The sequence below is a fragment of the Cnephaeus nilssonii genome, assembly GCF_951640355.1.
Source record: "Cnephaeus nilssonii genome assembly, chromosome: 7".
In the NCBI taxonomy this organism is placed as follows: domain Eukaryota; kingdom Metazoa; phylum Chordata; class Mammalia; order Chiroptera; family Vespertilionidae; genus Cnephaeus; species Cnephaeus nilssonii.
In genome coordinates this window covers 56576789-56600907 of record NC_137078.1, presented here as the reverse complement: position 1 = coordinate 56600907, position 24119 = coordinate 56576789, and the positions used below count along the sequence as shown (strand labels likewise).

At 38.6% G+C, this 24119-nt stretch overlaps 1 pseudogene across 1 annotated transcript; it reads left to right on the top strand.

Annotated features, from left to right (window-relative positions):
* Nucleotides 1–9954: 9954 nt before the first annotated feature.
* On the top strand, nucleotides 9955–10416 carry LOC307103754 (large ribosomal subunit protein uL23-like; annotated as a pseudogene). Its single transcript has one exon. The product of its transcript is annotated as a large ribosomal subunit protein uL23-like (transcript).
* Nucleotides 10417–24119: the final 13703 nt, after the last annotated feature.

The window sequence follows — 24119 nt, the reverse complement described above, 5'->3', positions numbered from 1 at the left end:
CATTTTGTTTCTTAGTCAACAATTATTCATTTTCAAAAGTGGTTTCTTATAACATCCTGGAATGAGGAGTATCCTGTTTTGGTTCTTCTATTTTTCAAACAGTGAAAAAATGTCAGAAGTTAATTAGCTCATTCAAGTGCATACTCGTTTTGTTTAACCAATAAAGGCCTTCTGTGAGAGAAGACTGTGCAATAAATCGGTGCCGAATGTCATGCAAAGCCTTGTAGAGCATACAGAAGTGCATAACCACTAAGAGGTACCACTGTGCTCAGGGCAAGTGAAGGTACTGAGAAAATCACACAGTATAGGCAGAAATGTTACAATGATCTTATGTGGTGCTGGACTAGAGTTATACGAATAAAGAAGAGAGAGTTCATAGTTAAGAAGTGTGGTCAGAACAGACACCATAAAGGAGGTAAACTTTAAAACTGGGCTTCAAAATAATGAATAGGATTTAGACATTGGGTACAGAGGGGTTGAGGAGAGGATGTCAGGAAGAAGATGAGATATGAGCAAAGGGCATGGTGGTTAGGATGCTTGACATTCATTCAAGAGACTTCAAGCATTCAAATTCTCTTTGTTCAAAAGGTTCTTACGGAGGACATGGAAAAGATAATCATTTTAAGACAATTGCTAGATTAAGGAGTTTGGATTTCATCCTACAGACAGATAACAGCCATTGCATGGTTTTGATGAGAAGATTTTAGGAATACAGGCAAACTGTAATGGGAGAGGATGAAGGCAGAATAATGGAGGCAAAAATTCAAATCAGAAGTCATTGCCATTAGCCAGGCATAAATTTGCTGTAGGATTAAAGGGAAAGGGTGAATGAGGCAGATATTTTGCCTGAAGACTCGCCAGCACTTACTGACTGGTTAGCTCTAGAGGAAGATGCATAATCTGCACAGCATGAGCTGGAGGGGACAGCCCTGCAGTATCACTGCAAGTGGTGTCTACAAACTGCCTCCAGCAGCATCACTTAGGGTGCTGGTTACAATTTCAGATTCCTGTGCCCTATTTCAACTTACTGCATCAGAATCATGGGGTCCATGACCCTTATCAAGTATGCATTTTAACAAGTTCCCCTTGGGTGATGCTTAATACCTTTTAAATTTTTCAGAACACCTCTCTTAGAGATCATTTGACCAATAATCCTCTGCATTTGTCTTAAAGATGTGGAAACTGGGATTCAAAGAGGTCAAGTGACCTTTCCAAAGGTCACACAGCTATCTAGAACTAGAACGAGGCCTTCTCAGTTGTGGTCTGAATTGTTCTGCCATGCCATGCAAGGTGTATATCTCATGGTTTGGCATGACAAGGAAGGCACTGTTTCCTCACTTTCTAAGTGGTGAGGCAGGAAGATTGGAACTGAGGCCAACTGAGGGCAGATGCCTTAAAATTCCAGCAGGCAGTCGTCTACCTGCTGTGGCTGAGAGGACCATCCTGTAGGGGGCTGCTGCGACTGTCCTAGTTCTCTCACCACAGCCTGACTCTTGGACTCTGAGCATGTGGGTTCATAGGAATAGCAAGGGCCAGATGACCTCCTCAGGGCAACCCTGACACATGACCATACAGGAGGTTGGTCCACACAGACTGTCCTGGCTCTCAAATGGATAGCAGCGCAGGGAGCATTTCTTGACATTATTACAGTAGATTGTGTTTTGGGCCAAATTAATTATGATACATTGTTACCATTGGATTGGCTATGCCAATTCCCCTATTTTATAAGTGAAAAGTAAATAAAACAAAACACCAGAATCCCAGAAGAGTAGGATAACTTGTTTAAAGTTATAAAACATGTTATCTTTATAAATCTCCATTTCCTCAAAATGAGGAAAATTAAATAAACTCTACCTTACTCACAAAGCTTTATGAGGTCCAAATGAGAAAATATATATGAACATATATCACATTACTTGATGTGGATGTCAGGGGCCCCCAATTTTCTCTTTTCACCTTAGTAAAATTATAGTAATAATTCACACACACACACACACACAATACATGTATAACAACATAATATAACACATGAACACATAAGATTTATTTAAAAGAACCTTGAGCAGAAAAGATTAACTCAGGGTAAGTATGTTTATGAGCCTATTTCTGGGCCTACAGTAAGAATTCCACCATGTGGTTTCCTGGGACCATGCCTGGTCAAATGTGCTCCAAGCCTTCCCACTCCCTACACTCAGAAAGGCTATCACTAACACACCATCTCTATCCTGTTCTTCCATTACCTGCCTCAACTTTTCTGGGGAGCAGATAATGGCAGTCTAGCCAAAGTGTGTCTAATCAGGTTTCCCAAAACAAGGGGGGGCCTTAGGAGGTATCTGGACTTTGGGGGCAGAGCAAAGGACCAAAGACTCAGAAAACCAGAGAAGCTTATGAGTTGGCTCTTCCACTTGTGATGGGTTTCTCCTAAAAATGGCTTACCTTTCTCTGTCTGACTTATTTCACTTAGCATAATACCCTCTAGGTCCATCCATGTTGTCACAAACAACAAGATTATATTCTTTTTATGGCTGATTAATATTCCATTGTATATATGTACCACATCTTCTTTATCCATTACTCTATAATATTTATGTCAACTATAATAAAAAAAATTGTTAAAAGTGGCTTGTATTCATTTGAGGACAAACACCAAACATATCTTCTCCTAGTTTTAAATACATTGAAGTAGAGGGAAAAAACAGAGAGGAAGTGAAGAGAGATGTTTTATCTTTAGGAAATAATTTACAACATGAATATTTTAAATAGAAATTACCCTAGAGAAATTCTAATTTAATTTAAAAATTCATTTTCCTCTTGGCTTTTTGCAATGTCCCATTATATAGCACAATCAAGTTATAAGGTCTTACTCCTATTCCAGTATATTTTGCAATCAGATAATCCCAGGGTACTTGTTAAAATGCAAATCCATGTGTGGGTTTCAGTTCAAACCAGCTGATTCAGAATTTGGAAATCACCACATATCCCTTCAAGCATTTAAAATCATTTCAATTTTTCATCAGATAAAATTATCTGCTATTTTGAACTCTTACATATTTGTAGCCTTTGGGTCACTATGTCTCCTTCAGGTCACCCAGATCTAATGTTCAGCATAGGACTCAGCCAAAGAAATTAGATGGAGTATGATGAAAATACTGCCCCATGCTTGCTACTGTAAATCTTCACTCTCTCTTTTCCTGCTTCAACTTTCTTCCCAAAGACATACCAGTGAAATACAACTACTAGTATTTTAAAGTTCTATTTTTATATACACCAAAGCTTAAGAAACACTGCTCTCCCTCTGGTAGTTGTCTTTGACATGTAGTCTAGGCACATGAGGAATTTGTGGTGAAATGAGTCAATGGCAAGAAGAATACAGGGAGGGGCGCGAAAAAATAAAGATTCTACCTAGAGCTAGGTAGAATTCTCTAAAGCAGAGCTTCCCAACCTATGTGCCAAATCACAATGGTGTGCCTCAAATAGATTCCAGGTGTGGTATGAATTATTGAGTCTCTCAACACTCAGAGTAGCTTGAAGTAGCTGAGGCTCTGAAATCGGGTGCCTCTGAGTGGAGTCTCATCACAGGTCCCTTGAAGAGTGGTCTGAGCAGTGCAGGAGCCAGAGAGACCTCCTCAGAGTTCCCAAAGAAAACAGCGAGTACGAGGAGCTACATTTGCCATGCACTGCTCCATCATGACGCCCTGAGTGCAGCCAAGAAGGTGCTCTAGCCCCTGGGCATATCAGCCGTCAGCTTCAGACCATACCACTAACCATCCTAGATAAAGCCTGAGGACCAGGATGGAGTTTGTTGCCAGATGCCCAGAGCTTGGAACTCAGCCCAAGATGCATCCAGTCGGAGATAGATGGGTGCAGAAACATGGAGGGGTTTTCTGGTCTACTTGACAACACGTGTTAGCCCAGAATCTCTGTCTTTACATAATCAGGTTCTCCTGCCATTTGCCCATTTAATTAATTGTCTCCATGCTGGCTGCAGGACAACCACTCTTACAAGGTGTCTGCAGTGTAGAAATTAGACCTTCCTTATCATTTAGAAACATGAGATATGTAAAAGTACAGATTTGAAGTATTTTTTTGCTTTGTCAAAAGAAATTTAAGCACTGATTTGTCAGTATAAGAAAAGGAGAGGCCCTAGCTGGTTTGGCTCAATGGACAGAGCGTCGGCCTGCGGACTGAAGGGTCCTAGGTTCCATTCCGGCCAAGGGCACATGCTTGGGTTTCTGGCTTGATCCCCAATAGGGGGCATGCAGGAGGCAGCTAATCAATGATTCTCTCTCATGATTGATGTTTCTGTCTCTCTCCCTCTCTCTTCCTCTCTAAAATCAATAAAATATACTTTTAAAAAAAGAAAAGGATAGTCCACTAGGTTCTTTATATCAAAAATTACAAATATTCAAATGATTGTAAACAATGGTTTTAAATTTTTTTATCACTCTGGCCAGATGGCTCAGTTGGTTGGAGCATTGTCCCTTATACCTAAAGGTTGTGGATTTGATTCCCAGTCAGAAACATTTCTAGGTTGAGGGTTAAATCCCCGGTTGGGTGTATTTGGGAGATAACCAATAGATATTTCTTCCTCACAAAAATGTTTCTCTCCCGTCCTTTCCCACTAAAAAAAAAATAAAATAGAAAATAAATATTATATAATCTTTCTGTGCAAATTAAGCTTCCTTCTGATAGAGACCATTAAGAATTTTAAGTAATCATCATTAAAATGTCTTGACCAGCATGACATATAGCCATTTGAAACATAACATCTGTTGGTAAAAGATAATATGTCCATGAAGGTAAATTCAAATTTCTCATTTAAAATTTTGAAATGATTTTATTTAAATGAATTTAAATACTTAATATTTTTCTACATTTTTCTCTAAGAATAAAAATATAAAGTGTAATGAATTTTTTACTGAGCTTTATATAGCTATTTCCAGATCACCTCTAGTTCACTCCTTGTCCTATACAAATATTTTTACTTTCTATGTATATAAGATGTGAAAATGGTCAGGTACAGTGTTCTAGGGTAGTGGTTTTCAACTGGAGGAGATTTTGCTCCCCCAGGGACATGTGACAATGTCTGGAGAAATTTGGGGGGAACTGCTTACTGACATCTAATGAGTATAGCCAGGATGATGCTAAATATTCAACATAATAACAATCCCCAGAAAAATAATTATTGGGTCCAAAATATCAATAGTATCAAGGATTCCTCTCACTCTAAAGTTCAATGATTCTGAAATACCATTTTTCTTATAGTTTAGAGGAGAGTATGATTGCCTATAATGGGTGTGGTTAGGAATGGCCAACTCTAATTTCCTAACTGCATCTAGAATAGCAGACCCAGTGGGCAGGTAAAACAAAGGGCAGAGCTTCCCGTATGCTTGCTGGACATCAAGCTATGGTTAGTTGCTTGAGATAGTGAACATTTCAAAGCAGCAGATGTGCACCTTCTATGGATACAACCTTAATATTCCCAGGTGAGCATCTTCCTCTTATTCCCTTTTACTTGCTTTACATTGTTTGATTCTGGAAATAGCTTTTTTGTGCATTTGAATTATGACCCATCTTATTATTCAGCAACTCCCCCATCCCCATGCCAGGTCTCACCAGACCTAGCCTGACTGAGATGAGTCTTCCCATAGGCAGAGATTTGCACTGAACAGTTTTTCAACTCATTCCCCTCCACCCCCTCAACTGCTTCCAAGTTGAAGCCATCCTGTGTTTTGACATTAATGCCCTACCCTCAGGACTAAACAAACCTGCCACCTCCTCCCTCTTTGATATACCTTCCCCTCTGATGTTTTAGCACTTCAGGATGATTCAAGTGATAGAGAATTAAACCACTCTGGACTGCCATACACCTTTATGGCTGCTACCACCTCTTTAGTCAATTTTTACAACAGATTCACATCTGCCACCTGGAACCAAGAGCAGGTGTAATAGAACATTAGATACTTTTATTTATCCTGGGATTTAATTGAGGATGGACAATTCTATTAATAGTTGCTCTTGAAAAGAAGAAAGATCAATAGGCCTAGGACTCTGCTATGTCAACATGAGCAAGTCTTTCTGTGACCCAGGCCTTCACTCTGTTCCTATGTAAAAGTGCAATAACAGCTAGAAGGCTGCTGAGATTCTTCCCAACTTTAAAAAATATTAAAAGCACAGAAATTTTGAAACTATTTAAGTAATAAGAAGTGAACGCTTTATGGTATAGAATCGTTGCTAACAGTGTAATTTCTTCTGAAATGAGGAAGTTGGTTTTTACAGTTGGAGTCAGGAAATAGATTACATTCTCTGTAGGGTTTAGAGTCACTGAAAGATTATGGTCACCGATGTGACCTGTGATAGTACTTAAATGTTGGAGAAATCAATCCATAATTCACTTAAGGGATATATATTAGGCCCAGATTATGCTCTTTGAGTACGGTAATGTTTGTCTCTGTTTTGTAGATGAGAAAATTAAGGAACTAGATGACTGAAGGGACTATTTGAGACAACCCCACAATTTGGCCAAGGAAGAAGGAAGGGGAAGGGCAGCAGGGCATGCGGAGCTGTGTCCAGAGCAATGAAAAATTCCCAATTCTCAGTTCCATGATTTGAATCATGAATGTGTACTTCTCTTGCTAAAAAGTCAACTTAATAATGATAATCATTATTTACTGCCTTGTTAATTTATAGCTTTTATTGATCAGGAACAAGAGCTTAAGTTAATGGTATTTTTTGTAATACTTGATTTGTTGTCCTACTTGTTCAGAAATATTACTTGAGTTTTTCCTCACACTCCTAGGTCATCCTCACCAGACGCACAACATCCAATGTTTTGCCACAATACAATAAATATCCTCCCACCAATTAATTGCCTCCTATTCTCAGTAGTTAGTTGAGTCACAATATCAGACTTCAATCCCTGATGGGTATTTGAACTATGGAGACCGACAGTCCAGGGAAGAAAATGTGTCCTGCTGATGTATATCCAAGGTCAGAGGCCGGTCTACCTTCTTTCATAGAGAAGCCTCAGGTGTGGTTCAGTTAGAAACCCTCTAGATCTTGGCTCATTTTGGAGTCCACTGGACTCAAATGTGCATCAAAACTCTCCAAACTCTCTAATTTCTTATGATCCCTAATTATTCAGTGTTCCTGACTCAATAGGCAGATGCCCACATTTTCAGGTCTCATTTTATTACGTTTATCTCAGACATTGGTTCCCTAATATGGTATGTGGATGTTTATCCTAAACACTCTGTAGTATTGGCAAATCAAAGCAATTAGAAACATGTTTAGAGACTGGCCTCCAGGTTGTATACCAGTTAAAGGTCAATATCCTTGAAAGCATTTGGTTCTATCCATCTTCTCTTTTAGCCATTATAATAAGAATGCACTGGTCTTACACTATGGTTTTATTTTGTATTTCCCTAATGGTTAATGCTGTTGAGCTCTTCTTTTTCAAAGTTGTTTCATCTATTCTAAATCATTTTCATTTCTACTTGAACTTTATAATCAAATGATCACTTCTACGAAAAGCCTGCTCAGGGAGTCCATCTGGCTTTTCTGTATTCCTTCTCTCTGTGCCACACCTGGACTCTCTCAAGGTAATAAGCTGGGTCAAGGGGAGGGTGCAATTCATCTGTTTTTCATATCTCAGGTATCACTGTCTTTCATTGCCTGGTGTCTAATATCTTGAAAATCATCACTTGACATATTTTTTTCCCTTGTGGGGGGTTATGTCAGGCAGGAGGGTAAATCCAGTCCTTGTTTTTCATCTTGGCTGAAAGCAGCCTTGTGGTTCTGTTTTTTGAAGAATCCTTATCTTTTAGATTATCACACTGAGCTAAGTACAAAAATGACACAATGTCTGAAATTTGCTTCAACTTACTCCTGATGTCAGAAAAATGTGTAGGGTATAGATTAAATACCATTCACATGGGTTGGTAACTGTTCATACTGGGTGATGGGTACAATAGAGCTAATTGTACTTATCAAGAAAAGTTTTGTCTGGGCTTGAATTTTTTCATAAACATTTTCAACCTAAAGGTTTTAATACCTGCCTATCTCATGGGGTTCTTGTGATGATTAAATGTGGAATTATACAGAAAATGCTTAGCACTATGCTTAGAACTTAATGAAGTATAGCTATCAATTCTGCATAATTATAAGCAACCATCAAAGATATACCATCAAGGAAGTCTGATTGAAAAAAATTTTTCACATAAAGCTGATAAAAACTTTTTAATCAAGAATGACTTGCAACAGTGATCTCTGGGCAGCAAAGATTCATTCTGGGCATCAGCTCTTCTAGGAAGTTTCCCAACCCACCAACCACGTTTGGTGCCTTTTTTCTAAGTTATCTAAGTACCCTGCTCCTTCACTTTCAAAGCACTTCTATGTGGCCTGAAGGTCTCCATTTATGTGCCTGCCTCCAATCTCCTGACGTTCTTCTCCGTATCCTTAGAGTCCAGCACACAGTGGATACTCAGACATGCTAGTTGAACTGGTTTACATTGTCTTCTCACCTGCCCATCCCGTGACCCTCTTCTCTGTGCACACTTGTTTCTGCCTCTGTGCACAGGCTGCCTGGTTGATGCTTTCCGGTTTGAGGGCCTTGGCAGTCAGTTTCTGCCTGTGTCCTTCCTCATGATCACAATAAAAAGTGGGTCTCTTTTCATCTTCAAGTAATTGTATTACCATGAAGGCTCTGTGTCTCCAATCCTCCACAAATACCTCCTCCTGAGTGGAGGTTTGTTTGAGCCAGTCAGCCAGAGCTCAGGGTGATAGAGAGAGTGAGCATGGCATTGCTTTCAGGGTAATCCAGAGTCCCACATCTTTTTAGTCTGCATACAGGTAGACCAAAGTAAAATAATCAACCAAGAAAACTAAAGAAGTTAAAACCACAGAATGTTAGTCCTGGGAGGGCACTTGAGATCATTTTGCCAGTAATTTGTAAACATTTTTCTTCTAACAGAAGGCAATATTTTTTTTATTTTTTAATCATCACCCAAAGGTATGTCTTTTATTTAAAGAGAGGAAGTAAGGGTGAGAGAGAAAACATTGATGTGAGAGAGAAACATTGATCAGTTGCCTCCCATACACACCATCACCTTTGGGTGTACAGGATGATGCTCTAACCAACTGAGCCACACCGGCCAGAACAGAGGGTAACATTCTTAAAAACAAACAGGACAAAACATATTTCTTCCTCCATCCCTAACATGAAGTTATTCTGATTGAAAGGGTTGAAAGCGACTCCTTCTCTCATTCTCCTTTTGCACATCCTCCAAGCACCAAACATGTGTTCAAGCACATGTAGGCACACACACGCAAAACCTTGGCAGCTGGAGGCATCTCTGAAGACTCCTTAAACCATTGAGGAACAAGAGCATACTTTGAAAATTACTGGTCAAATTGAACATTTCCACTTTGAGGAAAATCATATGGAGATGGTGAGTCTGGAACCCAAATTTCAGAATTCCTGGTTTCCTTTTTTAAATTAACTATTCTACACTGCCACTCCCGACAAAAACACTCCACAGATGTGTCTATCTCCTCAGAGTAAGAGCTGTAGAAATCTTCTCGTGTGGATTCCATTTTAGGAAAAGTGTTTCTGTCACAATCACTGTTTTCAAGAATTAATCAAAGGGAGGGATGAGTAGGTAAAGCACAGAGTATTTTTAGGGTAGTAGAAATATTCTGTAGGATACTATCATAATGAATACCTTTGTCCAAACCCAAAGAATATACAATACCAAGAATGAATCTTAATGTAAACTATGAACTTTGGGTGATAATAACATGTCAGTGTAGATTCATCATTTGTAACAAATGTACCACTCTGGTGGATGATGTTGATAATGGGGGAGGCTTTGTATGTATGGGCGTATATGGTAAATCTCGGTATCTTCCTCTGTGCACCTAAAACTGCTCTAAAAAAATAAAGTCATGCTTTTTACGAAGATGGCACCGAAAGCTAAGAAGGAAGCCCCTGCCCCTCCCAAAGCTGAACCCAAAGCAAAGGCTTTGAAGGCAAAGAAAGCAGTGTTGAAAGGCGTCCACAGCCACACACAAAAAAAGAAGATCCGCACGTCACCCACCTTCCGACGGCCAAAGACACTGCGGCTCCGGAGGCAGCCTAAATATCCTCGGAAGAGCGCACCCAGGAGAAACAAGCTTGACCACTAGGCCATCATTGAGTTCCCCCTGACGAAGGAGTCAGCCATAAAGAAGACAGAAGACAACAATATACTTGTGTTCATTGTGGATGTCAAGGCCGACAAGCACCAGATCAAACAGGCAGTGAAGAAGCTCTATGGCATTGATGTGGCCAAGGTCAACACCCTGATCAGGCCTGATGTTGGACTGGCTCCTGACTATGATGCTTTGGATGTTGCCAGCAAAATTGGCATCATCTAAACTGAGTCCAGCTGCCTAATTCTAAATATAAAAATTTTACACTGTAAAAAAAAATAAATAAAATAAAGTCATTATATAAAGGAATCAATCAGAAATGTTTCATCTTTTCTCAGAAAGAAACAGCTGTATGATGTTCATATTGAGATGGTTTGAAAAGCTGAGACAGGAGAGAGATATCTTCTGCTTGGAAGGGCAGGAAGCATCAAATTGCTATTCGTGTGTCTGTGAGCGGTTTCATAGCACCATCCTGTGGCACAAAGCAACACTGTCACTAAAGCTCAAAAAAGATTCATTCAGTCTTACTAAAAATTTAATCAACAAATATTTGAGAGCCTTTGAAATGTCAAGCCTTACACCAGCCACTGGGAGCATAGCAAGTGTTATTTACACAACCTATATACTGATTTCAGAAAGATCTGTCCATATTACTCTTTTAAGCATACTTAATTTGCTATCTTCATTACCAAAAGAGGTGAGACAGATCTAAGAAGATAGGTCTCTAAGACAGATCTCCCTTACTCCTTAATCTTAATCTATGATCCAAAGTGACCTCTGTCTTCTTAGAGCCCTGAAAACAAAATCCTCTTAGACCCCAAGCCCTTGAAGTGGGCATTTCTGGTGAAGCAAGACTTTTGCAAAATCTCCTTAGGAATACTACCACCCAGTTGTTATCAGTCTGAGAATGCAAAAATGTACATGCTTTCTTGAGTCTTGGAGAGTAAGGCATCTAGATTTGGGTTATTCACATATATTCTCAAAAAGAGGTACTATATAATGTATCCAGGACTCGAAAATATCTGATCAACTGGTAAATTTTCCTTGCTTATAATTTACGGTAACTCTACCTTATGAGTGTTGATCAGGCTCAAGTTGGAAAAAAATGTGGCTTTTACCCCAAATGGGTGGGGAAGTGGTCTTTGCTGGACATCTCAGATTACTTCTACAGGCCAAGCAGTCTGATGCTAGGAGATCTCTTACTTCACCATTGCCTTTGGATTTTTTTTTTTCTGAGTCCAATTCACATACAACTTGGATAAACCTGTAAAGTTTCTTGGTTCCTAGTGAGAAGTGCTAATCATTTTTCTATTGTTGTTCAGTTGCAGAAGTAACTTGGACATTTATTCCATCCCTCTAATTTTAATTGCTCTTATTAGAAAAATAGAGAGTCTGGAAAAATTAGACATGGATAATCAGATGGTGTGCTATCCTCCTGGGGAATGAATGCAAATTTTTTAGAATTTTAGACAACCCAAACTCTAAGCCTGACCTGAACATTTTAACTTACCAAAGAAAGGCTCAGATTTCAATTTCCACCAATGTGGCCAACTAGTTACTCTAAAGGGCTTTCTGGATAAATATATAGTTAATGATGAATTACACAAATGCAATAAACATAATTTAATGCATTGTTGCATTTATTAGAGAGGAAATCTCAGAGGGTCTAAGAATTAAATAAATAGTAACAGTAATAGTGAACTGAAACCTGAGTGGGGAGCAGAAGTAAGCGAGCAGAGGAGGGAGCTAAAAGATGGGACTGCCTGGAAGTAAATGCGCACATCATTGCAATCAACATGCCCAATACTGGCTCTTGGGATTTTCACAGATAGTATTTAATAAAATATGGTTTACAATTTTAAAAAACCTACAAAACACACAAAAGAGAGATAGCAGAGACAATAAGTAAAGGAGTTAGAATGCCCAAAGACTTCATATTGGCATGAGCTAAGGAAAACGTGAAATAAACATTTATAAAAGGTTAAAAGACATAAAGAAAGGGAAAAATAGAATATGAAAAATGATAAAGCAGATTTTAGAAAGAACTAAATAAGACTTACAGATTTTAAATACACACATATATTTCAATGGCTGAATGAAACAGAAAATTAAACAGGCCTGAAGAGACAATGAATTGGAAATGTAATTTGAAGAAATTACTATAATGCAGCCCAGTATGAGATGGCATCTACATATTAATAAGTCGATTGACATATATCATGGAAAGCAACTTCTAACACAACTAACTGGAGTCACAGAAGTAAAAACTGGTGTGAAAGTGGGAGGAGGCCTCGAAGAGCAACAATTAAGAGGGTGGACCCTGGAACCACACTGCCACAACTCACAGATCTAGTTCTCTCATTCCCTAGCTTTAGGATGTGGTCAAGTAACAAGCTCACTGGGATATTAAGAATCTCTATGATATTGTAAGCATTAAATTGGTTATTACACATAAAACACATAGAATATTTCTTTACATAAAAATGTTTTAAAATAATCCTGTGCAATAATTTAGATTGTTTTCAGCCTAAGACATGAAGATGTTGTAACTCTATTTGTTTTTCAGAATTTCATCATAAATTTTGCTTTGGAACAATTGATTATAAGCTCTTGAGGGCTCTCTTTTGAAATGATAACCAAAATTAAGCTAATTACTTTTTCAGCTAAACTATAACACATTTTTATATATTTTATTGATTTTTTACAGAGAGGAAGAGAGAGGGATAGAGAGTTAGAAACATCGATGAGAGAGAAACATCGATCAGCTGCCTCTTGCACACCCCCTACTGGGGATGTGTCCACAACCAAGGTACATGCCCTTGACCGGAATCGAACCTGGGACCCTTGAGTCCGCAGGTCGACGCTCTATCCACTGAGCGAAACCGGCTTTGGCACATTTTTAAAAATTAAAAAGAAATTAAAGAACAAGCTCATATTAAGTAATGGAAGCTATAGCATTTTAGCAGTGTCTAAAAATGGCAGTGTCTGCTGTAAAGACTGATAGAAGAGCATAAGAGACAAAGTATGTCCCCAGGAGTAGGAGCTCACACAGTCTTTTACTAAAGAAAAAGGAAAAAATTAGGGCATACAATATGTTGTGTTTTTATCTGAAAGGCAAATTATATAGGTAGGAATAAGCTTAACCTTTGGGGAGAAATACCATAGTCAAATACCATAGTTTTTATCCAAGAAGTTCTTTTGCTTCTTTGTGTTAGCAAATGGCGTTTTCCCTCAAAGACTTAGCAAATATTAAGTTTCTATGGCTGTTGTAACATATACCACAGATTGAGTGCTTACAAGACACAAATTTATTTTCTTACAACACTGGGGCTAGAGGTGGCAGCAGCGTTGGTTTCTTCTGAGAGCTCTCTCCATGGTTTCAAATGACCTGTAGATGGCTGTCTTCTCCATGTCTTTATATGGTCATCCCTCTGTAGTATGTGTCTCAATTTTCCCTATAAGAATACCAGTCATATTGGATTAGGAAACACCAGAAAGAGATAATTTTAACTTAATTAGTTCTTTAAAAGATTCTATCTCCAAATAAGTTTTATTGAGATACCGCAAGTTAGGACTTAAACATATGAATTGTGGTTGGACACCAATTCCACCCATAAAAGAGAGTGTCATACTTCTAGAATGAATAATTTGGAAGGGCAAGACTGGTTGGATCTGACCACAAGATGAAGTTTATTTAAACATTTACCTTGTTATCAATAGGTTGGATACAAGAGGCCACTCAAAAAAGAATGACACGCCCTAGCCCATTTGGCTCAGTGGATAGAGCATCAGGTGACAGACCAAAGGGTCCCAGGTTTGATTCTGGTCTAGAGCCACGTACCTTGGTTTCAAGCTCCTCATTGGCCCAGGATCGGGGCTCGTGCAGGAGACAATCAATGGATGTGTTTCTCTCATGATGTTTCTCTCTTTCTTTCTTTCTTTCTTCCACTCTCCCTAAAAAAAAAAAAAAAAAAAAAAAAAAAAAAAAAAAAAAAAAAAAAAAAAATCAATGGAAAAATATCCTAAGGTGAGGATTACAAAAGAAAAAAGAATGACAGGTGCTTAGATTTAAAGATATTATTAACCACTAGGGAGATCTAGATATGAGTGCATTTGTGTGTGTATATATGTGTGTTATTTTTTTTAAAAATTGGGGTTAAATACACATAACATAAAATTTACTATTTTGTACCATCTTAAGTGTATATAATTTAGCGACATTAAGTATATTAACATTTTACATCACTAGCATCCATCTCTAGAAAGTTTTCATCATCCCAAACTAAAACTGTGAAGTTGTATCTCACTGTAGTTTTCATTTCCCTAATAATTAATAACATTGAGCATCTTTTCATGTGGCCATAGGCCTTTTTTTAAATCTTCTTTACAGAAATGTCTACTCAAGTATTTTGCCCATTTTTTAACTGGGTTGTTTGTTTTTCTGTTGTTCACCTATAGGAGTTTTTTTTTTATATGTTCTGGATATGAATCCCTTATCTGATATATAATTTGCAAATATGTTTCTCCCATTCTTTAGGTTCTTTCTCATTGTTGATAGTATCCTGTGATGCACCAAAATTTTTAATTTTGATAAAGTCCAATTTATATAAAATTCTTCTCAAATTCAATGTCATAATTGAGTGTGTTTTGAATGACCTGATCCCCTGGAATGCTTTTGTTATTGTTTTTATTTTGCAAACTGGACCATTATCATAATGATCACAATAAATAACAGTAAATCTTTGTATGATTTCACGTGAGTCTATATATTTCCCGGGCACTATTTCAGCCCTATCTTTCCTCCAAAATAGGTAGTTTTTAAACATATTTAAAAACTATAAAATTGGGGTACAGAGTCATTAAGTAATTTGCCCAGGATCACATAACTAGTAAGTATTAGAGCCAGGATTCAAGTCCAGGCAAACTATTGTTGTAATCTCGGTCATAACCACTGCATTATTTTAGCTTTTGAAGGCAGTGATCAGAGTAGACAGCACTAAATATTAAACATGTTCCTGTTTACCAGGACACATATTCCAGCATTTTAAAAAATCCATTGTATCTTGTGAAAAAGAAATACGTGTGGTTGAGATAGCTGAGTTTACTTTTTCAATATATTCAACAAATAATTATTGAATGTCTGCTATGGTCAGGCACTGTTATAAATACTTGGGTTTTCTTATAGAATGAATATTTGTGTTCTTCCTAATTCATATGCTGAAATCCTTTCCCCCAACATGCTAATATTGGGAGGTGAGACCTTTGGGATATAATTAGGTCATGAAGGTGAAACTCTCATGAGTGGGATTAGAGCTCTTATAAAATAAATCCCAGGTAGCTTTTCAGCTCTCTTCACATCTCAAAAATCAAGATGTTCTTCTTGCATGTGAGGATGCAAGAAGCTGGCAGCCAGAACCTCACCATGTTAGGCCCCCGATCGTGGACTTCAGCTCCAGAAGTGTGAGAAATAAATTTCTGTTGTTTATAAGCCACTCAGTCTAAGGTAATTTGTTATAGCATCCTGAATTAAGACAGGTTTCTTATCTATAAAGTAGAGATACTATTAGTAATTGTCTCAGAATGTTGTATTAAATAGTTTACCTCTATATAATCAATTCTAAGAGATTTTCTTTTCATTTTTTAACATCTCAAAAATCAAGATGTTCTTATAATGAATGGGTCCATTAAAGTTGTTTTTCATCTCTGTTACTAATGTATTTTATTTCAAGAATTTTTATTTAGCACACTCTTTCAGTTTCATATTTTCTGGGTTGATATTCCCTATCTGTTCATGCATGTTCTCCATCTTTTCTTTAAAGTCGTTAATAGCATATTAATCATTGTTGATTTAAATTCCTGTCTGATAGTTCTAACATCTGGGTAGTCCATGGGTCTGCTTGATTAATGGGTCTCTTGACAGTGGTTGTTATATCTTTTTACTACATGCTGGATATCCTATACAATAAAAGGCTAATATGCAAATAGACCGAATGGCAGAACAACCAAACAACCAGTTGCTATGACGTGCGTTGACCACCAGGGGGTGCGTGCAGAACATGGCGGATGTCAGCAACAGGTGACAGAGTGTGGAACATGGCGGGCATTGGCTGCAGCAGGATGATGAGCAGGTAAGCAGGGATGCCAGACCAAGATGGGGCTCCGGTGGTTACTGAAAATTCTTTGCTCCAGTGCACCGTGGTCCTGCCCAGTGCTTGCACCTGCTGCGGATGCCAGCCCTGCTCACACCTGCTGCCATCTCCTGGCACCGGCCCCGATTGCTCGGCACCATCAGTGGGTGCGAGCAGCAGCTGCTGACCCTTATTGCACCTGAGGGCTTCTCCACCTCCCCCTACTCCTGAGGGGCAATCAGGACAGCAGCAGCCACTCGCACCCACTGATGACACCGGCCCCACTGGTACCGGCCCCAATCGCTCAGCGCAGTCAGCAGGTGCGAGCGGGCCCGCACAGTCAGTGCGTGGAAGCAGTGGCAGAAATGGAGCTGCTGGCAGACAGGGAACCAGGGGCTGCAGGGGGAATGGCCAGGTGGGGGCATGGAGGATGGGCCGAGACCTGCTCCTGTGTCCACCACAGTTCCACAGCCCACAGTTTCTTTCTAGGTGTGTGAATTCATGCACTGGGCCCCTAGTAGTATATAAAATAGTAGAGAGTGAGGTAAATATTATTTATTCTTGCAAAGAAGAATACATCCTCTTCTGCCAGGGTTTGAGTCAATGTGGTCAAAAAATTAGGTAGTTTCAATTTTCTTGTTGCTTCAGTTCCTCACTAGTTTCATTCCTCTAGTATTACCTTGTGGTTTGCCGGATGGTCTTGTCAATGTTCCTGCTCTATTCTCAGCTTTAGATCTTCTCTGTGTACCTGAACATTAGAGAACTTGTCTCTCCAATACTTTTGCCTTTCACACAGAAGTAGACTGCTATTGCTTGTTATTTGTGGGTTGCTAGCAAGTAGTGGTAGTGGGGTATGAAGGAAGTTCTCTGTTGCTCTGTTTTTAACCCATTCTTTTTATTATTTTTCCTTTTAAAAATATATTTTATTAATTTCAGAGAGGAAGGGAGAGGGAGAGAGAGATAGAAACATCAATGATGAGAGAGAATCATTAATGGGCTGCCTCCTGCACACCCCCCTACTGGGGATTGAGCCCATAACCCAGGTATGTGCCCTGACTGGAAACCCAACTGTGACCTCCTGGTTCATAGGTCCATGCTCAACCACTGAGCCACGCCAGCTGGGCTTGCCCCATTCTTAGATAGGCGCTATGTGCAAGGGTCTTAGAGTTTGGGCTTTCTTGGTGATCTTGTCCTTCCCCCAGAGTAGAAGACATTAAATGATCTGGGCCCAGTATATTTTCCTGCCCCTCATCTAATCACAGAGTTTTATTATTTTTCCCTTCCCCCAGCTAAAAAGTCTTCACCTATACCCTGGGGGCAAAAGGGTTTGTTCCCTTTTACTGACAGTTTAAGTATTTGTTCCTTAGGGTATAAGGGTCTGGGTAGGATTTTTGCTTCTCCCAAAGGTGTGGCTTCTTCTCTTTCTAGACTCTCAAGAAAAGTTAAGATTTTCTTTTGATTTTCTGAAATCTTCTGATGGGAGGTAGAAGCAACATTTTTTTTCTGCTTCCTACATCTTAAATGCAAACTAGAAGTCTCTGGATGTATTATTTTTAATTGTTCTTTTGTTTATGTGTTTACAAATTTACTGTGTGTTCACTATAAATAAATTTAGGCCATGGTGACAGATACTTGAAAAAAGGCGGAAAGTTAACTGGAAATCATTTTGCACAAATAAAACTCATTCTAGATTTACTTTTCCTGGTTCAATTATAAGCTTTGGAGGAAATGGCTATGAATTTGAACTATTATAACTCTGGACCTCAAGGTGAAGTGCTAAAGCAACACTGGTTCAAAATCTGGACATGGAAAGGTATCGTGTCATGGTGAACAGGTTTCAACCTAGTGGTATAAAATAAGTGTTCAGCAGCGAGCTATACAGAAATGATCTAAGAAGCATCAGCGTTTGTAGACATAGATTTCCTAGTGCTTTGTATCTGAAAGTAGAATTCTTCCACTGTTGTATCTTCAGCACCTGCAACAGTGCTCTGACAGATAATGGTCACTCCATAATAATTATAGAAATAAATAAATGAATGAGAAAGCTGCATGTTTTTTGCACAATTAGTATTGATGCCTTATGGAGACACTTGACTTTCAGTTGCTCATAGGGAATATGGAAATTTCAATCATTAACTGAAAAGAGAAATGAGTTGTACCAAATTACATTTCAGTCTGGTAAAGCAGTATAAGTTAGGCTTCTTTAATAAGATCCATTCTGTGTTGTAAGCTGCATTTTCACCCATTATTAATTTGGGGCAAATCCTTGACAAAAAAAAACAAATAAGGGAAATTATTTTGGAAAATTGGTGGTGGAATAGAAAATAAAATAAGGAAGAAAAATTCACCAACAAGTATAATTAAATATCTTCTATTTGTCTAGCTTTGTGGCCAACACTATGGAGTGCAGGTATGAAACAGCAGTGGAATAGCCTCATCAAATATCTGTAAAAGTTGGGCAGAAGTCGATAGAGAAAAAAAATCTCTTAAAATAAAAAAAAAAGCCACACATCTGCACAGACATGTGTCGTATTGAGAAGAAATGCAAAAAGAATTAGATTTAAAAAGTTAAACAAAGCATCTGAGACCCACCATGGAAGGTTCCAACCCATCAGGATTTATTGATTATTTTAACCTACCAAAAGAAATGTCCAAAAAAATATAGATCTACAGTAATTAATTATCTTTTGTCTGGCTAATCTACCACTGGGAAGCTAGAATATTCTTCAACAATAATTTTTGTTTTAGTCTAAACTGTTTTCACAGTGAAAAAAAAAACCTTTAAAAAATCAGTCTCTATGCTGCCACCTTACCCTACTGTTATGGTCAGACTATGTTGCTTTGGCAACTTTACATGATGAAACGTGCTGCCGCATCCACCTGTGATGTCATAGCAGATGGCATCATCTTGGCAGCAGAATAAAAATGGTGACTTTCTTGTTAGCTATATTGTGTTTGGACTGCTTAGCATCATTATTTATAGGAAGGATTATAAAATGTCTAATTTGAATATGGTACCTTTTCAGTTACTAGATTTCTCCAGAGTCCATCTTTCTTCCTTCATGTTAGTCAATCAACACAGGACTAGGCTGAAGGGGTCCCTGAGTCCCTGTAGTTGACACTTTATCGCTGACACAGTATCTATTCTCTCCTTCCTCCTTCCTAATCTTATTTAAGTAACCACCCCTTACCACCTGTGATAGTCATATTTCTGACTCAGGAATAAATTAAATCATCTGTATTCCAGAAGTGAATCCTAAAAATTAAACCAATACAGTAATTCTATCCCCTAGCTAGTGATTGGTCAAAGACCCATATTTAAGCTGATCAGTGTAATGGTGCAGGACACATGACTGATTTGGCTCAATTAGATTACAAAAAAAAAAAATCCATCCCATTGGAAATGGAAGCAAGAATCTCTTTCACCAGTTAGACAAGAACAAGGAATTATTTTTGCCACAATTATAGTCTGCAAGCATGTTGAGAGCATAAGGCATGCAAGCCCAACCCAAAGCTGACACCTGTAAAAGGACAAAGCAGAGAGAGAAGGGCAGAGTAGAATCAGAGCTCTTGACTCTGCCTTGTTTTTTGAATGCCCCACCTCTGAACTTCCTTTTATATAAGACAGTATATTCTGCTATAGTTTAACACCATTTAGAGTAATAGTTTCTTGCAACTAAGGGCATCTTAATTGATAGAGTTCTTGTGTCAAATAACAAATATATGATCTTGGTTAGACCTTTTCAAATCTTTGGACCTCAGCTCTCCCATTGCATAATTAACGGGTTGGATAGAAAGACTCTAAATTTCTCTTCTGATTTTCTAAACTTCCATGTCTAAAAGCAAAGCATAGTTCTAGGCACCATTGCATTTTCAAAACAGTATAAAAAGTCAAATGGGCAGTTAAGACCCACTTAAAGTTTAAGACAAACAACACTACAAAGTATGTCACATTTTAAGAGCAATGGGCTTCTAGAAGTTTACCTCAAGGGCCTGTGAGAGGCACCCAAACCTCTAGTCGTTACAAGAAGAACCAAGAAGGGGGAAAGGTAATGAACCTTTTGGAACGTGCAAAGTTCAAAAAGAGAGGCTGTTTCCTTCCTCACTATCATGCGGGCAGGAGGAGCGGCTGGTTATTAGCTTCCTCCTAACCCAGGGGGTCTCTGGGAAAATTGCTTATGATGAAAAGACTAAACACCACCTGGGAAGTCTCACATTGATTTCATAACCTCTGGTCACAGCTTTCAATGAAGGTACTCCCAGCCAAAAAAGAAAGTATTTAAGCAAAACTGTAACATATATAAGAACATATAGAATTAGCATGGAACAAGATACCTAGCAAAAACTATTATATAGTTGTACTATTCTCAGAATTTTACATTCTTAAAACTGGATTGAACTCCCATTTGACCCAGTAATCCCACTTCTAGTAATATATTCCAAGAAATCAGAAACATCAGTCAGAAAGAATATATGCACCCCTATGTTCATACCAGCACAATTTACAGTAGCTAAGATTTGGAAACAGCCTAAGTGCCCACCAGCAGATGAGTGGATTAAAAAACGGTGGTACGTCTACAAAATGGAATACTATGCTGCTGTAAAAAAGAAGGTATTCTTATCATTTGCAACAGCATGGATGAACCTGGAGAGCATTATGCTAAGTGAAATAAGCCAGTCAGAGAAAGATAAATATCACATGATCTCACTCATTTGTGGAATATAATGAACAATATAAACTAATGAACAAAAATAGATTTAGAGACATAGAAGCATCGAACAGACCTTCAAACCTCAGAGGGAAGGCAGGGGAGAGAGGAATGGGAGGGTAAGAGATCAACTAAAGGACTTGTACGCATACATATAAGCATAACCAATGAATACAGACAGTAGGGGGCTGAGGGTCTGTGCTGGTGGATGGGCAAAGACTGGGAGAGGTCAATGGGGGGGGGGGGAAGGAGATATATGTAATACTTTCAACAATAAAGAATTTTTTAAAAAACTGAAAGGGATCCTACAAATTACAGGAGTGCCTTCTATGTGTCAGGCAGGGGACATACACAGTCTTATTTATTCAGTATAAAAAGAACATGTTGAGAAAAATGTTTCCTATATTTTTAAAATGACAAAATTTGCCCTGGCCAGTGTGATTCAGTTGATTGAGCACAGTCCCATGCACCAAAGTGTTGCTGGTTTGATTCCTGGTCAGGGCACATGCCTGGATTGTGAACTCAACCCCCAGTAGGGGGCGTGTGGGATGCAGCAGATCAATGATTCTCATGTTGGTGTTTCTCTCTCTCTCAAATCAATAAAAACATATTTTTTAAAAATGTATAAAATAAAATGACAAAACTTGGGTTCATATAAGATAAATGTCTTACTCACTTTTATAGCCCAGAACCATGGTCAGCAAACTGCGGCTCGCGAGCCACATGCGGTTCTTTGGCCCCTTGAGTGTGGCTCTTCCACAAAATACCACGGCCTGGGTGAGTCTATTTTGAAGAAGTGGCGTTAGAAAAAGTTTAAGTTTAAAAAATTTGGCCTCAAAAGAAATTTCAATCGTTGTACTGTTGATATTTGGCTCTGTTGATAATTGAGTGTGCCGACCACTGGGCCCCAGAACTTTAAAAGCTGGTCTACTCAGGTGTACCCAACTCCAAGACCTTAACCCTTTGTGCCTATATCAGATTTACTTCCTCCAATCACAGGATTCTCTTCTACAGATTATAGGGAGTGTTGTCCCCAGCCTCATCTGAAATATCACAGTCTGAGATGAATTCTGTTTTGAGAGGCATCTCTTTCTATATTTGAATAGCTCTAGTTTTCCTTCCTAATTTTAGACCCACAAATTTGCCTGCCAGAAACTTCCACTGAGTATTCATGCAGCTTTTTGGAGCAAACCTAAACAAGCAAATTATTTGTAATTCCACTTCTCTCTAATTCCTGACATCTTCCCCAACCCTGAGTCCTCATCTCAACTATTATTTATAAAACTGTCCTCCTAGGCTCCTTCCTAAGTGACACTTCCTGCACCTTATATTTTATTATTGTCAGTGTTTCTGTTGATGTACAGACCCAGAAAAGAATACAATACTTCATTTGTAATCTATTTTCAACTTGATAATAAATTTCAGTAAATGCAGTCTAAGTTTATTAGCTTTTTCATCAAGCACCCAGCACACTAAAGACAGATTTTCTGAGCACCATTCTGCAAAGCTTAAGAACACTCAACAAGCTCTCGCAAACTAAGCCAACAACACTTAAGATTTATCCCATTAAAAGGGAACACTATTAAGATGCAGTTAAATGCAGTTGAATTGGATCTCGAGTTCCAACATTAAAGACTTCTACAGGAAATTGCAAGCTGCTCAGCCCTGTGTTACTTTTGTTGAAATAGTTATAGAGCCAAGTTTTACTTGATGAGACTTTTGCCAGCTGAGATATGTATTGGCCTTCATCTGATGCCATTTCTATGAACATTTCAGTCAGGGAAACCAATAACAAGAGTAAAAGGGAAAATTCCAGACTGGGGATGTTAAGAAGTTTAGTTTATTCTTCTAACTACACTTTCCAAGAATATGCTTTTATTTTAATGGGTTCCCAAGGGCACCCACTGGGCCCTTCTCTCCCACACAAGGGAGAGTCAGCACTAACCTAGAGAATCACGTTTCTCTATATCCTCCATAATCAAGAAAAATAAGGGGTAGCCGGGAAATTTTCAACTGATATTGAATAATAGATACCTTACATTGTTAATGTAGAAGCAACATGTTATAAGAACAAAAATATATCTTTTAACTGTCATAACTAATAAACACTGACTACCTGTATGTTTGTGATAAATAAAAGGGTGAGCTAGATTGTAAGAACATTTCTGCCTTTACTATCATATTGCATACATGGTAGATAATATTGTGTACATCTGCATAAATAACTAAATGAACCCATAGGATCAAACCTACCAATGGTTGACATTGGCTTGAATCTTGAGGTTTGAGTGTTTTCTGGTGGGGTCATTAAGTCCTCTTTCAATGAGATGCTCTTTAGATATTTGCAGCCATTGCTTTTTAATAATGCCTAGGACTAATACCTGTAGACAAAGTCAAATTTTCCTTAATTTTATGTTTCTTCAAAATTTAGTTGGATAAGTTGGGTGAACTGAGCTCCTCCACACATACAATTTTATTTTTCTATCTGTGAAAGGTGTTATGATCAAAAAGAATCTTTTAGGTCAGGTCCATCTGGTCAGATTTAAAAGCTAATATAATGGGCCTTATAATATTTCTAGAGGCCTGGTGCACAAATTCGTGAACAGGTAAGGTCTGGCCGGCCCTCCCTGATCTGGGTGTTTGGGGCCGATCGAGGGCTGGACCGGCCAGGAGGGGGCCCGATCGGGGCCTGGATCAGGCTGGTTGGCTGCCGCAGTACGCATCATAGCCATCGGTCGTTCCGGTCGTTCTGATCGTTCTGGTTGTTCTGCCATTCTGTTCGATGGGCTTTTATATATAGATTTTGTAAGGAATAAGGTTAGAAGTTATGTTAAAACTATAGAAGGATGTTATATTTTCTTAAGGGATTAGACCACAACATATGATGGAACCTTGGTAGAAAAAATGTCAGGCCTGGTTATTAGGGCAGGACTAAGGAAAAATAAGTTGTCTACAGAGCCTGGAGAAGACTGTAATGTATAATAATAAAAAACTGAGCAAGCTCAGATGTAATTATGACAGGCATGAGGATCAAAGAGTTCTCATCAGGAGTTGCCATAGGAAAGGGGGACATGCCAAATTTCGGTTATAT